Raw genomic sequence first — 15054 nt, 5'->3', positions numbered from 1 at the left:
GCTCCATTAGGCTATGACTAAGAAAGTACAGTTTCCAAGCCCAGAAGGGAATTTTACAAAGTTACAAGCAATTGAACATTTGCACATTTCCACTACAATTAATTGAGCGCCTGGAAAATGTGCATTTCAGATAATTAAGTATGCTTGATATGGCACTTCCAAATGATTATAACGTTAAAGGCAACCCTTTCTTTCCCAGATTTTTAAGTGGATATTCCTCTCTAAAGATAATGTGATCCTTACCATTTTTGTGCAGTACCTAGTGGGCTGTCTAAAGACGTGCCGTTTTAAAAAATGTTCATTCTCGTTGGGCTTTAAAGCATGAATAAAGGGACTGCAAGAGGGTTGTGACTCTGCGCAGAAGGGACAGTTTGTTCTCTGAAGATCTCTTCAGTTCTTCTGATTAATTTTGATATATTTTCATACTACTAAAAGGGAAAATAATCCCTTTTTTTGTTTGTTTCTAGGTTGGAAACAGCAGAGGTTTGAAGCAGAGTTTCTGTGCCCTCATTCCTAAAAGTCTATTCTGCAGGCAACTATGTCAAGGAGAAAAACCAACAAAGGGATCAGATCCAGTAGGAAACTTCATATAATCTAAGAAATCGGCAGCGGAGGCCTTTCCCTCCCTCCCCTTCCTCAAGCAGCCTGTCCTTGTCCACAGATTCCACTCTCAGTCATAGGGTTGAGTCGTTTATGCCTAAAGCAGCCAGTGCCACGGCACGGGGGGGGGGGGAAGGGGAGGTCGGGGTGCATTGCAGCGCTGGCTGCTTTGGGCCGGTTCGGACACCAAAGCGCCCAACCTTTTCCCCAACCCGGCCACTCCCACATGGGGGAGCATTTGGGCCATTGCACCTTAATCAATCAAACTTTATTACAGTCGTTCAGGCCCAGTTATATGAAGTCAGTACATAAAAGGCCAAAAGAATATGGTCATTGCATTGCATGTCATTCACCCCAGATTTGTGCCCCTGCATGGGAGCCAGAGCAGGGAGGTTCCACTGCACTGCCGGGGAACAAGGGCCCTTTTATTTTTGTTTTGTTTACAAACACGCTATTGTGCTGGGATGCAATACCACACTCCTAAACAAAATGAATATGGTAAACAGATACCAGAGATAAATGGGGGGGGGGAGGGACAGCAATTTGGATTTATTTTATTTATTTTTGTATTTATATACCACGGCATTCCATTCAGACTCTCAGCGGTTCAAAACAATAAAAACCAGTATGACCCCATTAAAACCTATTCGAATTTAACATTAACACTAAGCCTTAAAAGATGGCCATACAGAGATCTAACCCCCCCCCCCCTCTGTCCAACTATAGAGGGCTTGTTTGTATTCACTTGAGGCTGAATAGCATGGGAAACATCTCGAGTTTAATAAAGATGTCCATATTAAGAGAATAATGGGTGACTAGATAATCAATTCTGACAGCAGTTAGCTGAGACCTTGCCCTTCTGCCCCCTGCTTGTCCCCAAGCATGGAAGCATCTAGGTCATCAACGTCTTTGAAGTAGAGCATTTAGCTGTTTCTGTTCACAGTCCAGAGAAAAGCATATATATACTATTCCAAACTACATTGCATTATACTAGTCATAGTTACTTACAATCTACTTGTTCAAATCAATTATTCCAATAAAGAGATAAATTAAAATACAGAGGGCATTTGGCCTTTCTGAGGGATTGTTGAGAATGTAGGTTAGCATAGGTAGTGAGGTTAAGAAACCAATACCTTTCTTAAGTTACATTGCTACCTACTTGTTTAAATCAATTATTTCAAATTAGATTTAAAGTAAAATGCAGAGGACATTAGGGCAATTTCCGCACATCAGTTTAAAAAGTGTTATGCCAGTTATGCCAGTTGAATGGCAAAGCACTAATTTTTTTCGCGTTCCCTAGCTCCTCCTCATCTTTTCTGCTGTCTCGTCCTTGTCTGCATCTTTTTTCGCATCTCAGCCTCCCTAACTGCTGTTGGAAATGGCAAAAGAGAGCAACGCGCCTTGTACATGTTGTAGTTTCACCTGTCAATCAATGCAGGCAACCAATTCCCTTTTTCCATATTTTAAAGGTCCCACAAAGACCACTATTTTTTATAAAAACTGAATACTTCTCCATAGAAATGCCTATGCACACAATCATAGAAGTATAGTGTTTTTTTGAACACCACTCCTTATGGGATCATGAGTCCCTTGAGACATTTAAAAATTAATATCATTCCCGATTTTTTTTTGGGGGGGGGAGAAAACTTTTGACAGGCATGCTTTGTGTTACAACTTTGAAAAAAATATATTTCTGGAATTGCCTGCATGCTTGTCCACCAATTTGTTGCTCCAGGAAGTTAGCCATTTAAAAAAAGACATTCCCATCCCCGGTAACAAGGGAGAGGGAAACGGGGTGAGGGCAGAACGAGTCAGGCACTTTTATTGCATTTGAGCTTCATACCTTACCTGGTTGCTCTCTGGTAGCTAATGCTAAGTAGGTTAGTGAACCCACTTTATGTGATTCCCCAACTAGAGCTTCAAGACGGAGGATGGAGCTAGCCAATTACTGCCCAGATGCTGGATGTTGGCAATGTCATATGGAGGGGCAGGAATATAATGACTACATAAGGTAAGCATTTCACTACATTTAACGGGTGCAGAAATGCCCTAGATTCTGGAGGTCACAATAGATATTGTTGGTTTCACTGGCCTCAACCAAATGTTTGGTGGAAGAGCTCCATTTTGCAGGCCCTGTGGAATTGTGCTAGCTCCCACTGGGCCCAGATCTCCTTTGGGAACTCATTCCACCAAGTGGGGGCCAGGACAGAGAATGACCTGACCCTGGTTGAGGCCAGCTGTGCTTCCTTTGGGCCAGGGCTCACCAGCCGATTGGAGTTGGATGAACGTAATTCTTGGGGGGGGGGGGCATAGGCAGAGAGGCAGTCCCTCCTTTGTGGCTCAGGGCAGTTTACACAAAACGTAGGGATAGTACAGTGCAATTCATAACATCCAGGAAAAAAACAATGGTTCCTATAACATTTCTTATGATAGCATTAACTTGTTAACTATGATCCCGGTTTGGGATTCAGTTACGGGGAGGGGTTTCTGGGGACCAGCAGATGCTGTACAGTCGGCCTCAATGAAATGCCTGGTGAAAGAGCTCCATTTTGCAGGCCCTATGAAACTGGGGATGATCAGGCAGGGCCCTGATCTGTTAGGGAGCTCATTCCATCAGGTAGGGGCCAGGACAGAAAAAGCTCTGGCCCTGGCTGAGGTCTGACATGTTTCTTTGAGGTCAGGGATCACCAGCCAGTTGGAAGTGGCAGAGCGTAGAGCTCTTTGGGAGGTGTAGGCAGTGAGGTGGTCTCAGGTACAAGGAGCCCACACTGCCTTAAATGTGATTACTAAAACCTTAAGTCTGGTCCAGAATTCAACTGGGAGCCAGTGCAGTTGTTGGAGAGTGGGCTGGCTATGGGACCTCCATTGTGTTGCTGTGAGGACCTTGGCTGCAGCATTCTGGACCAGTTGCAGTTTCCGGATCAAGGATAAAGGTAGGCCTACATAGAGAAAGCTGCAGAAGTCTACCCTAGAGGTGATCGTTGCATGGATCACTGTGGCTAGGTGTTCTGTAGCCAGGTAGGGCACTAATACCTTGGCTTGGCTTTCCATGATAACATGGAAATTAATAGCTGATAGCTATTAATTGAAACCTATTCTCTACAAGTCCATCTATAATTTTTTTAAAAAATTAACATAACTATCATGATATCAAATTGTGAGGATCTTTGATTGCTCAGCAAAGCAAACTCTTGGCGGGTAGTCAAAGATTTCTTTATTAAGTAAGAAAGCACTCTCATCAAGGCATTGTCAAAACTGGGGCCAAGGATAAAGGTCTCCGCTTATATCCCAAACCCCATTTCCCTCTCCCTTCCGTGGGGATCCAGTGAAAACAGGGGAATATTAAACAGTCTTAACACTCTGATGAAAAATTCTGCTTCAAGGGAGAAGGGGAAAGGAACAGAGCAAATGGGTTGCTTAGAGGTGAGGAAGCGGGGAGGGGGGAACAGAAATGCAGGAAGGAACATCGGGGTCATAAAACCAAAGGAGACAAACTGTCCCTGTCTCCTGGGGAGTTCCCAGAGGAGCTGAAGGAGTCAGTGGTCTATCCCTTAATGGTAAAACCATTTCTGGACCTGCAGGATCCTGGGCAAGGTGGTTGAGCAGGCCTTGGCGGACCAGCTCCTAGCATATTTGGATGAAACTTCAGGGCTCGACCCATACCAGTCTGGCTTCCATCCTGGCCATGGGGTGGAGATCGTGTTTATGTAATCCTTTTGACTCAAGTCCAAGATCAGGTTCAAGAATAGAGGGTGTATTTGTGTATGCCCCTTTCCATGAAACCTGGGAACGAAATGTTGTTACCTCTCATTCCCATAGCTTGATATTGCTAAAAAGATATATTTATCTAAAACAATAAAAGATACAATATGAAACAGGATGCGATGTCTCAGTGCAATGGCCATCTTAGGAGTAACATTCCTACCATGTACCATGTCCTTGGCTCAGTATATAGAAGAGCTTCCCTAAGGGGATGTCAGAGGACAGTACTGGTTAGCAGACTCGGCTTCAGCAGTTTCCGGGGAACCTTTCCTGTTCCTTACTGAGAATTTTCAACAGAAGCGTCTGGGGAGTGGAGCCCATATCACAGCAGATAGGCTCAACTCTCCAGTACTGTCAACCTGTAGTCCTCCATCGACCAATAATTACAGAAATCTGCATTCAAAAGACGTTTGGCATAACTTAACTTTTTCCTTTCTAAATAAAAGAGGAGCAAAGTTCAGAGATGGGCTGCTACATGACGGATTCAGTACAATGTCAGTCCTGTTCACCTGAGAATGACTTTTAAGCTAAAAGTAGAACGCATTTTGATTCCAATGGCACATTTAAGACCAACAAATTTTTATTCAACTTGTTGGTCTTAATGGTGACACCAGACTCAAAATTTCTTCTGCCACTTCAGTCAGCTACCCACTTGAGGCTAAAAAATGTCACCTCTGAAAGAGGAACAGAATAAGAACAGCTCCCTTTTTAAATCAAATATACTTTGCTGCTAGGTTTTCCATTTGCTAGACAAATAAATTACGCAAATAGTACTATGAGCATCACTTATGAATGCACGCACAGGTCCATACATGATCTACTACAAGGGTAGTCAGACTGCGGCCCTCCAGATGTCCATGGACTACAATTCCCAGGAGCCCCTGCCAGCATACGCTGGCAGGGGCTCCTGGGAATTGTAGTCCATGGACATCTGGAGGGCCGCAGTTTGACTACCCCTGATCTACTAGGAATAACAGGAGTTGGTATACTGGGATTCCCTCCTGCTGCTCTGCAAGCCATTCATTGAAAGGACAGTCAACACTTTTTATGTTGCTATCTCTTAACTTTTTGTGTGTGTGACCACTTAAGAGTTTGAAATGCAGTTCTGGAAGAACACAGCCTGTACACAGCTGGGGGAAATCCTACGGATATAGGTGGAGGGGATGCCCTCTTCTGGTCAAAGCTGGGAGAAATGTTGTTTTCCTGGCCAGTCTGGGGGAGTATACCACAGAACAAAATCAAACAGAACTGCAGTCCTATTGTTTCCACTGTCAGCATATACTAAAGTAAGCATGTGAGCGTACCGTGCAAAGATACAGACCCAGTTTCTGCAGCAGCCTCCACACTCCCTTAGCAAGAGGATCTGCTTCATAGCTGGGGAAGAGAGCAATAGATGAACAAAGTGTTCCAGGTTTAGGTGCAGAATGCATTGATAGCACAACAGATGAACTGACATCACTCCAGCAGGATCCAGATAAATTTGCAGAACTCTGATGAATCGTTTCCACTGTCCCCTAACATCTGAAGGCCCCTTTTCTTATAGATACGCTTGTTCCTATTTTCATTTTAGCTGAATATGTGATATGAAGTCCCAGAAAAAGAGGAGGGTCCAGACACCCCTTGCAAAGAGGCCAACTCCCTTGACAAGGTTGGGTAGGGGGATCACAGCAATGCTGCCAAGATAATCAGGAGTCAAACAACCTAGTCCTTGGAAGGCTACACTTGGGAATCCCCTTTGGCCTGAAAGAGCCTTGGCAAGGGACAGGGCATTTTGAGCCCTGGCTCCAACCTGGTGGAATGAGCTCTTGGAAGAGATCAGAGCCCTGTGGGACCTAAACCATTTATGCAGGGCCTGCAAAACAGAGCTATTCTAAACAGGGCACGGAGTTACATGCCTGCGTGTATGCACTGAGTTGCGCACCGGCGCACTGGCACACCGGCACTCGCGCCTCCCCTCCCCCCCCCACTGCATGGCGCTGGCTGCGTTGGCCTGGAACGGCCAATTCAGACACCACCGCACCCAACCCTAATTGTGACTACAGTAATTAATCCAGAGAAACAAAGACTGCTTTCTTGTTCAATCATTCTTTGTAAGATTTGGAGTGTTTCAGCGCCCATATTAATGCTTTAGCATGTTCAAACTTGTATCGCATGCTAAAGCTCCTAAATATTACAATATGGCCTTCACACAGTGTTACCTGAAGCTTGTTTTGGATAACTGCCATACACTGTGTCCTTGTTTATTGTCTTCCTACTTTCCAACAGATAAATTTGAAGAGCAGGACCAAGTGTAGTATAGTAGAGTCTTGGACCAAGGTCTGGGAGACCCAGGTTCTAATCTCCACTCTGCCACAGAAGCTTGCTGGGGAACTTGGCTACTCACTTTCTCCCAGTCTGACCTCTCTTGTAGTGAGGATAAAATGGAGGAGTGGAGAACAATGTACGTTGAGCTATTTCGCTAGTGGTTGCTGGTTGCTCTCCTCCCACTCGCGTAACATAGTTGGGGGAATCCAGTTTTGTGGATTCCCCCACCTACCGCTTTAAAAAGGAGGATGTAGCTGCCGGTTTGCAGCTGGAACGTTGGATGCTGACAGCATTGTTTAAAATGTCCAAAAAAAAGAAAAGAAAAGCATCTGCAAGAGGTAACCCTTTCACTTCATTTCTTGGGTGCAGAATGGCCCTTAATATCCCTGTTCAAAGGTGTCAGGAGTTTGCACACTCTGCAGTCCAAATGATGAGCCACTGGTCAAAGAGCATCACCTTGTCATGTTTATGAGTTGCGGTATGTGCCATCATTCCAAGAAGCAGCTTCAGGCCCTACGGAAGATAGCTATACCATACGCTGCAAGCGGGGCAGAACTCCGATTCAAGCAAAGTAATGGCATTGCAAAGATGCATTTCATCCCATTGCCTACAGCTCTCTGAGCACCCTGGGCCCGTGTTGAGGGGTTGGGGTACAACTGAAGGTTCATATGATGAAAAAAGGAGTTAAACCCAGTGTCCTCATCACATTTGATATTTGAAGAGCTGGAGGAGAACTGTGTACACATAGAAATGCACAAACTTCTTGCTCCACTTGTTTGCACTGTACACAAATGCCACAGTTGCAGTTATTTATTTAGTGTGTGGTGTGTACATAGTGTAGCCAGGAGATCCAAGGATTGTCTGGCAGACAGGGAAGGGACGTTTGGAGGTGGTTTGCCTCTGCCAGCCTCCACATCCTGACTCCTCGTTTTCCTTGTAGGAACGACCACCCAAATCCTTCGAGGTCTCCCATGCAAACATTAGCCAGGGCTGGGGTCAGACATGCCTGTTGCAGTAGGTATGTTCCACTCCAATGCTACCTCTGATAGACCTCTGCACCCAACACCAATCAGTCGGGTGTCTCCCAAAACCCTCTCCTGCTGTGGATGTGTTGCAGTTTCCCCCGCTTGTACTTACAGACTGCCAAGAGCTTTCAAACTGCATTACCATGCAAATACCTTGGGTCCCTTTACAACACATTTATATTGCGGGGCAATCAATAAATTATTATTTCAATATTTATTGGAATCCCGGAATAAGAAAGAAGACAGATTACACAAATCCATCTCGGCTGATTAATGACTGCTCCAGCAACAGGCATCCGCTGATGGAGTGGATCAGTATGCAGACTATATTACTGAATATTTCAGCTGGGTTGTAAATATAGTATCTGTTTCTCTTAGGGACTGTCACACTGAGTGCAGTATAAAAGGCTATAAATTTCAACAGATTAATTAACTCTTTGGTTACTGGGGCTGTGTGTCACCTAGCCTGGCACCTAATAAAAAATCCTTTAATGCCACGACATAAAGAAGGGCCTCTTTGGAAATGAGTTATTAACAGCATTTTGTGAATAGATGGAGAAATTGTCGCCCAGTCATTTAAGTGTCATAAAGTGCGACAAAGGCTGCTAGAGGCCTCCGAGGGACGCCAGGCAATACCATAACAATCAAATCTGAGATGGAAGAGGGATTGAGCTGTCCACTCAGAATTTTTATATTGTCAAAGAGCAGCGAGGAAATAATGTGATCAAGAAGTGAATTAACCTTGTGTGTGGAAGGCAAGGGGATGATCGGATGGAAAAGGCAGTAAAGTAAAAATCACTCCATAATGCCGGCATTGCAAGCCGGTCATTGGGGGGCTTCTAATGTCTGCAGGCTCTCGAGGAACAGATCCAATCCTCTAAGTACTGGAAGCCCATTCCCTGCCTTCGGTGGTAATTGGAATCCATTTATTCATGCTTTTTAAGTTCTTAAGGGCCCCCGAACATGGCTCACCAGCAGCACGTTAATTTCGAGGGTTTGTCTTCAAACACTCCTAGAAGAAGGGGAAAGCATGGCAGGCATTCAACGGGGAATAACTAATCATTCACAATGAACGAAAGAGTTATGTACAGAATAGAAATGTGAATTCATTAGCCTATCATACCTCTGTATTTAATCTAGTTTTGTGGACACTGTTGCTTACCGCCACCACCCCAAACCGTTCTGCTGGTAATAAATCCTAAAGGGCCCTGAATGCAATTTATTTGGCAAATCCAAATGCTGGAGGTACACCGGGAGAATTTGTGTTCAGGCCCAAATGCATGAAGCTGCTTCCGTCTTGATCCCTATGCAGAACAACCGGGACGCTCTCCTTAATTAAACCAATCCGGAATATGCATTTCACTACCTGCTCATTCATATGCAAGGTGCTGCACACAAAGGGTCTGCTTCCACCTGCCAATTTGATCCTGAATAGCAAATTGTGGATTTCAGCCAAAGTATATGCCTCCGCTACAGTTGATAGCTTATAGAGGTCATGGTCATAACATCCCGGCAGAATTAATGTTAAATATTATATGAGTGATGCGGCATTGTTCTCATATGCACTGTTATAAACTAAAAATGACACTGGAGAATAACAGGCAGAATGGACAGATAGTCCTGGGCACTCAATCAAAGTCAGCCTAGGATGGCTTTTGAATCAGGCAATAAATTACACAGAAATGATATACCACGTAGTCTGACTGTAAGCACGTTCACTTGAAAAGCAAGCATCGCTGAATTCAATGAGATTTTCTCCCCAATAAACCAGCTTACAGTCTTTATCACCATCCAAAGAAGAATCCTGGATATTGACTTCCAGGTAATTTACGCTGGGGCAGGTGGGTCGTGTTCTCCATGATCTCTTGGTCTATCTTATATCCCAAACTCTATGGCACATTATTTTTCCAACCTAATAATACCATCGTGTCACAGAGCTTTCATGTTAGCTAGACATGGAAATGTATTTCCCTCTGCAGTGGTTGAAGGCAGGTATAGGAGAATTCCCCGTAAAGCATGAACTTGCAGGTATTGTCGTACAGAACTGGACTCAATTTGCCATATTATTTTGTGATATAGTTTGTATAACCACAGCGTCATGATCTGATTTCCCCACTTTTAGCTTTGTCTAACGTTGCAGGTGCGTGGTCTCTTAATTTGCTGCTAGCTGATAAATGCTCAGAGACCACTGAACTGGTGGCCAAGTTTTTATCTCTAGTTATGACCCAGAGGCTAAAGTAGTAAACGGTTCTGGTTCTGAGACTTTTCCTGGTCATCTGCAATTCTTATTGTTTTAAAGTTCTGTGTTATCGTAATAATTTTGCATGTTGTTTTTATATCTTGGATGCCATTAAAGGTTTTGTATTGTACAGTCTTTATGGAATTGCACCCTTCTGAGTCTACTGAAATTCTTTAAGCTTAGAAAGCGGTAAATCCAGTTAGGACAGCACTGTTAGGATTATAGCCCACTATTTTGTATTATATTTATTTTTTCATTTATTTACAAAATTTATACCCTGATTTTCTTCCCTCGTCAGAGCCACCAAGGCAGCTGGAAAGTTCCAAACATACATAATAAAAACACGCCTTAAAAGCCATTAAGCCCAAACAAAAACTCATTTTTAAACAATTCAAATGTGAACAGAAATATACAAAAAAAAAAGTATTAGAAAAACTATTAACACATAGGGCAGGAATGGGAGATCACTGAGGAAATGCCAGATAAACTTTCTGCATCTGCTGGCAGAAGGTAGAAACCGAAGGGAGCAGGCAAAACTCTCTGGGGTGAGAGTTCCAGATTTTGGGTGCCATGACCAAAAAGACACCCACCTAATCTCAGAAGGCAGGGGCACCTGAAAAAGACTGTAGCAGTCAAGAAGGTGGGTAGGTAGTCTTTCAGATATCCCAGCCCCAAGCCATAGAGGACAACACCAGCACCTTGAATTGTGCCCAGAAACAAACTGGGATCCAGTGGAGATGGATCAAGACTGGAACAATATGGTCCTATCAGTTGGTCTAGGTCCAGGAGCAACCCCAAAGTATATTCCTGTTCCTTCAAGGGGAGTGCAAACCATCCAGTTCTGGTCAGACCTTCCACTCATAAATATCATTTCAATTTTGTCAGAATTAAACTTGTTTATTAGTCCATGGCCAATCCAAAAATTGCCTCCAGGACCTGATTCAGGCCTTTTACAGCACTATATGCACATTTTTTAAAAACATCCCAAAAGTATAGAATGCTTATTTGTCATGTCCTATTTAAAAATGCCACATGTCCAAATCTCATAATCTGGCAGGAGAGGCCCAGCTGTCTGAACTTCCAGTTGAGAACCTCAAGACACAACTTCTTCCTCTATTGGCTAAGACTTAATTTTATAAAAATATAAAATTGTATGTCATGATTAACTAGGACTTCCTAATCTCAATAAATCACTTATGTAATTCACTCTACATAGGGTTTCTCTTAAAGTCGCTCTGGAAGCTCCAGCTGGTTCAGAATGCAGCTGGAGCCTTACTGGAACCCAATGGAAAGTACATAGGTCTTCCAACTGCACCAGCTCCATCTTGGAAGCCGGATCAGGGTCTTTTCTGCATGTGTAGGATAATGCACTTTTAGTGTACTTTTGCAGATGGATTTTCCTGTGCAGAACAGGAAAATCTATTTCTAAAGTGCATTGAAATTGCATTAACTAATGTGTGCAGAATGGTCCCTGCTTCAAGGATGCGGTATTAAATGTTAAAGCCAGTCTGGACCCCTCCTATATCCAGGACTGCCTTTCCCAGTATCCCCCCCCCCCCAAGAGCATGAAGATCTAGTGACTGGAATTTACACAATGTCCCTGGCCCCAAATTGGCCTCTAGGACTAGGGTATTTTCAGCCCTGCCCCCAGCCTGGTGGAATGTTCTGCTTGATGACATTAGGGCTCTGCAGGACCTTAAGCAATTCAACAGGATCTGCAAGACGGAGCTGTTCCGCCAGGCCAACGGTTGAGGCCAGAACACTGAGAAGATGCTGGCCTCCGTGTTCGAAAGTCCACCTGCAGCCAACATCTTAAGCACTCCTCAGGCAGAAATCCATCCTAATACTTTGTCAGAAGAGGTGGCCATAGCTTTTTGCAGTTGGACTAAGCTGACTCAGTTGTAGCCAATGGGCTTAAAAGAGTGTCACTCTGCTAATGGCATTGCATTTTATATATGAATTTCACTTGTGACAACCTTGCCAAAAACAATGGCCACCATATTACAACATTACTGTTGTGTCAGTGTCTATGATGAACGCCACTAGCAATATGAACCATATTTCTTTCCCTGAGGCAGCCTTTCTCAAGTTTTTACCATTGAGAAACCCTTGAAATATTCTACAGACGTTGAGAAACCCCAGAAGTAGCACAATTGTGTAGAATAGGGTTAGGAAGCATAGCTGTGCACATCCCCACCCAGCGCAGTTCCCTTTCCCACCCCCTCCAGGCCCATCATTGGCCATGGGGGGATGTCAACGTGACCATATTTGGTCATATCAACCAATAAATGTTTAACACATTTTTAAAATATATTAAAAATTTATTAACTCCCATCCACTTGGGAAACCCTTACAAAGAAACCCCAGGGTTTCACGAAACACTGGTTGAGAAAGCATGTCCTAACCATAAAACATTTCACACATCATGTTGTAGAATCAACACTGTAATCCTAAACCTTTCTAAAACCAGATTCCAGTGTACTTAGAATTCTATACCTCAGGATTACACTGTTAGTTTTCTCTATCTGAGAAAGCACTAGAATTTTACAGTGTTTGTGTAATATTTGCTTCTTTGTGCTTAACTAGAGCACACTGCAAGGAAATGGCAACTCACTCCAATAGAGAGCAAATCCCCCAGAATAAACTTTCTGCCCCAGGGTATTCCAACTCCAGTCAACTCACAGCTCTCAGACTATCCAAATTTAAGTTGGCACCCGCACTTAACTGTTTCTCTGCCCCCATCCACTGTCAACCTGTCCCTCACTTCCTCCAGTCTCTGATTTCCTCGTGTTCCAAATGCTGAAGATCTCCATCTAATTTGGGATCATTACCTCCCAATGATTTCGACTTGAATGTAAAATGTGGCATACCAGTATTAAAAGTTACATGACAATTAGCATTAATGCACTAATATATATATCCCTTTCATAGCTTATGGTGTAAATGAAGATGTATTTGATAAATAACACTGTTCCATAGTTTTTAAAGCAAATTTGCTCTGCCATAAAAAAAACAAATGTCGGCAAGCACGCATTATTTATTGCACCGTGTATATTCCAGTTAGGCTCATAGATTGTATTTATTACAAAATAAGCAGAAAATAATTTTGCTTGTTTAGTCATAAATACAATGTATTGCTTTTGCGTGCACTTTTGATTTACTTAATTCCCAGCTGCAAAAACCATTTTCCATCATAAAGCAGGGTGAACAGAATGCCTTGACCCTAAATATTAACTCGTTCAGCAGAAGAAACCTCTCAGATGTGAAAATGCCATCAGTACCCCCTTAGGACCAATTAAAGGGGAGTAATGAGATGAGTCTTAAAAACCTGGAACCCTTGTTCTAGTACAAGCCAACACAACTTCAAGATCCTTTGGATCTCCCCCTCCCTTGAAAACGCTGGACAAATGATGGATTTTTCCTGCAATGTAGCCTTATGGACACCTCCTATTAACTCTCAGAGACATTATTATAAATAAATAACCCTTTCCAATTCCCTGTGCCTTATCAATTGATAGCAATGATTCCCTTGGCACCTTAACGATTTGTGGCATAATTTAATCCACAACCTTTATTCCAGAATAAACCTATTTTGTCTTTAAAGTGCTGCTCTAGTGGGCATATTTTTCCCTTTTCTGTAACAGACTAACATAGAAAACCATGGGCAATTTTTCAACATCCATATTATACACTCTTCTAACCTTCCAATTCCTGATTCCTTTTCTTTCAGAAATAGATGTGGCTCACCAACTTCACTTGTCTCTTTTATAACAGGTGTGCATAATCTACTTCCCACTTGCTCTGAGATTATGTCATAATCCTTGCTGTTTCCTGGCCCAAATAATTTCCTCGCTGTAATGGAATTCCTGAGAGCCGTGAACCCTCACCTCCATCTTGAAGTCTTTTAGGTTCAGTCCATGTTATTAAATCTTGTGACTCTTCCTGGGTTTGTGTCTGAGACACATCTTCATCCCCTGTTCTTCTGAAAGGATGTCTTTCAAAAATCCCTTTACAACCCAATCTGTACCTTTGAGCCAACAGCTGAGAGGGAATCCTGGGGCTTTTAAAAGTTAATGCAATTCTATGCACCTGAACTGTTAATGGCTACTAGTCAGGTCAATATCCTGACACATCTCGTTCAGCAGGAAGCTCAGGTGTTCTATAGCCTGTTGCTTAGCAATACATCTGGGCATATGTCCTCTATACTTACAGACTGTTCGACATATCTTTTAGAGCTGCAGCTTCAGATGTTGAACAGAGCTTCCATGGCATTCACCACAAGGCTCACTGAATATTGCACTCCAGGCTCTGACTGGGCTAGGAAATAGTTGTGCTTTACATCCAAAGGGTGAAAGGAGAGAAAGGGAATGAAAATAGGGAAAAGGGGTCCAAGCGAGAACTGCAATCAAGAATAGGCTGTGTTGTGGGGTTTAGGGATGCCAGATCCTGTCTGGCCAAAAGCAGGGGATGGGGAGGTAGGATATCCAGATCCAGGTTGGGGAAATTTGGGAGTAAAGCCTGGGGAGAACTCCATGGAGTCCGACCCTACAGATGTCCATGGACTACAATTCCAAACGCTGGCAGGGGCTCATGGGAATTGTAGTCCATGGACATCTGGAGGGTGGCAGATTGACTACCCCTGCTCCAAAGCATCCATTCTATCTGGGGAAAGTGATCTCCATAGTCTGGAGAGGAGTTGTAATTCCAGGGGATTCCCTTGTCCTAGCTGGAGTCTGGCTACTCTAGTGGAGATGTAGAGGCTGGAGCAAATAACTTAGGGGGATGTTACTGTCAGACTGAATCAACTGTACCATGAGTGTCCTGGGCAGAGGATGCTAGATTGGGAAGCCATCCCTCCCTACTACTTAACTTCTGGTTGCCCTTAAGCTCCTGTTGCTATTAAATATGTCACAGCAGTTGCTGAAGCCCACCAGGGTTCATAATAGAAGTGCTGCCCCTGAAGCAACTTCAGCAGTCGCCTCAAAACAAACTACTAATTTTTATCGACGTTATACTGCATTCCTTTTCATTCTCTGTCTAAATATTTTTTTTAAAGACCCAGGAAAATCGGTTTAAAAAAATTCGAGGGATAGTCATGTCAAGACCATGGCAATAAAACAAACA

General features: G+C 43.4%; 1 long non-coding RNA gene across 1 annotated transcript in view; it reads right to left on the bottom strand.

Moving 5' to 3' along the window:
- LOC143844271 (uncharacterized) overlaps positions 1 to 13950 on the bottom strand; it is a 108184-nt gene extending 94234 nt beyond the window's left edge. Inside the window, exon 1 of the long non-coding RNA XR_013233910.1 lies at positions 13818 to 13950. This is a non-coding gene — a long non-coding RNA (uncharacterized LOC143844271). The remainder of the gene's footprint in view (positions 1 to 13817) is intronic.
- Between the last annotated feature and the right edge of the window lie 1104 nt (positions 13951 to 15054).

Source organism: Paroedura picta, chromosome 9 (genome assembly GCF_049243985.1).
Source record: "Paroedura picta isolate Pp20150507F chromosome 9, Ppicta_v3.0, whole genome shotgun sequence".
In the NCBI taxonomy this organism is placed as follows: Eukaryota; Metazoa; Chordata; class Lepidosauria; order Squamata; family Gekkonidae; genus Paroedura; species Paroedura picta.
This window is presented reverse-complemented; position numbering and strand designations above follow the sequence as displayed.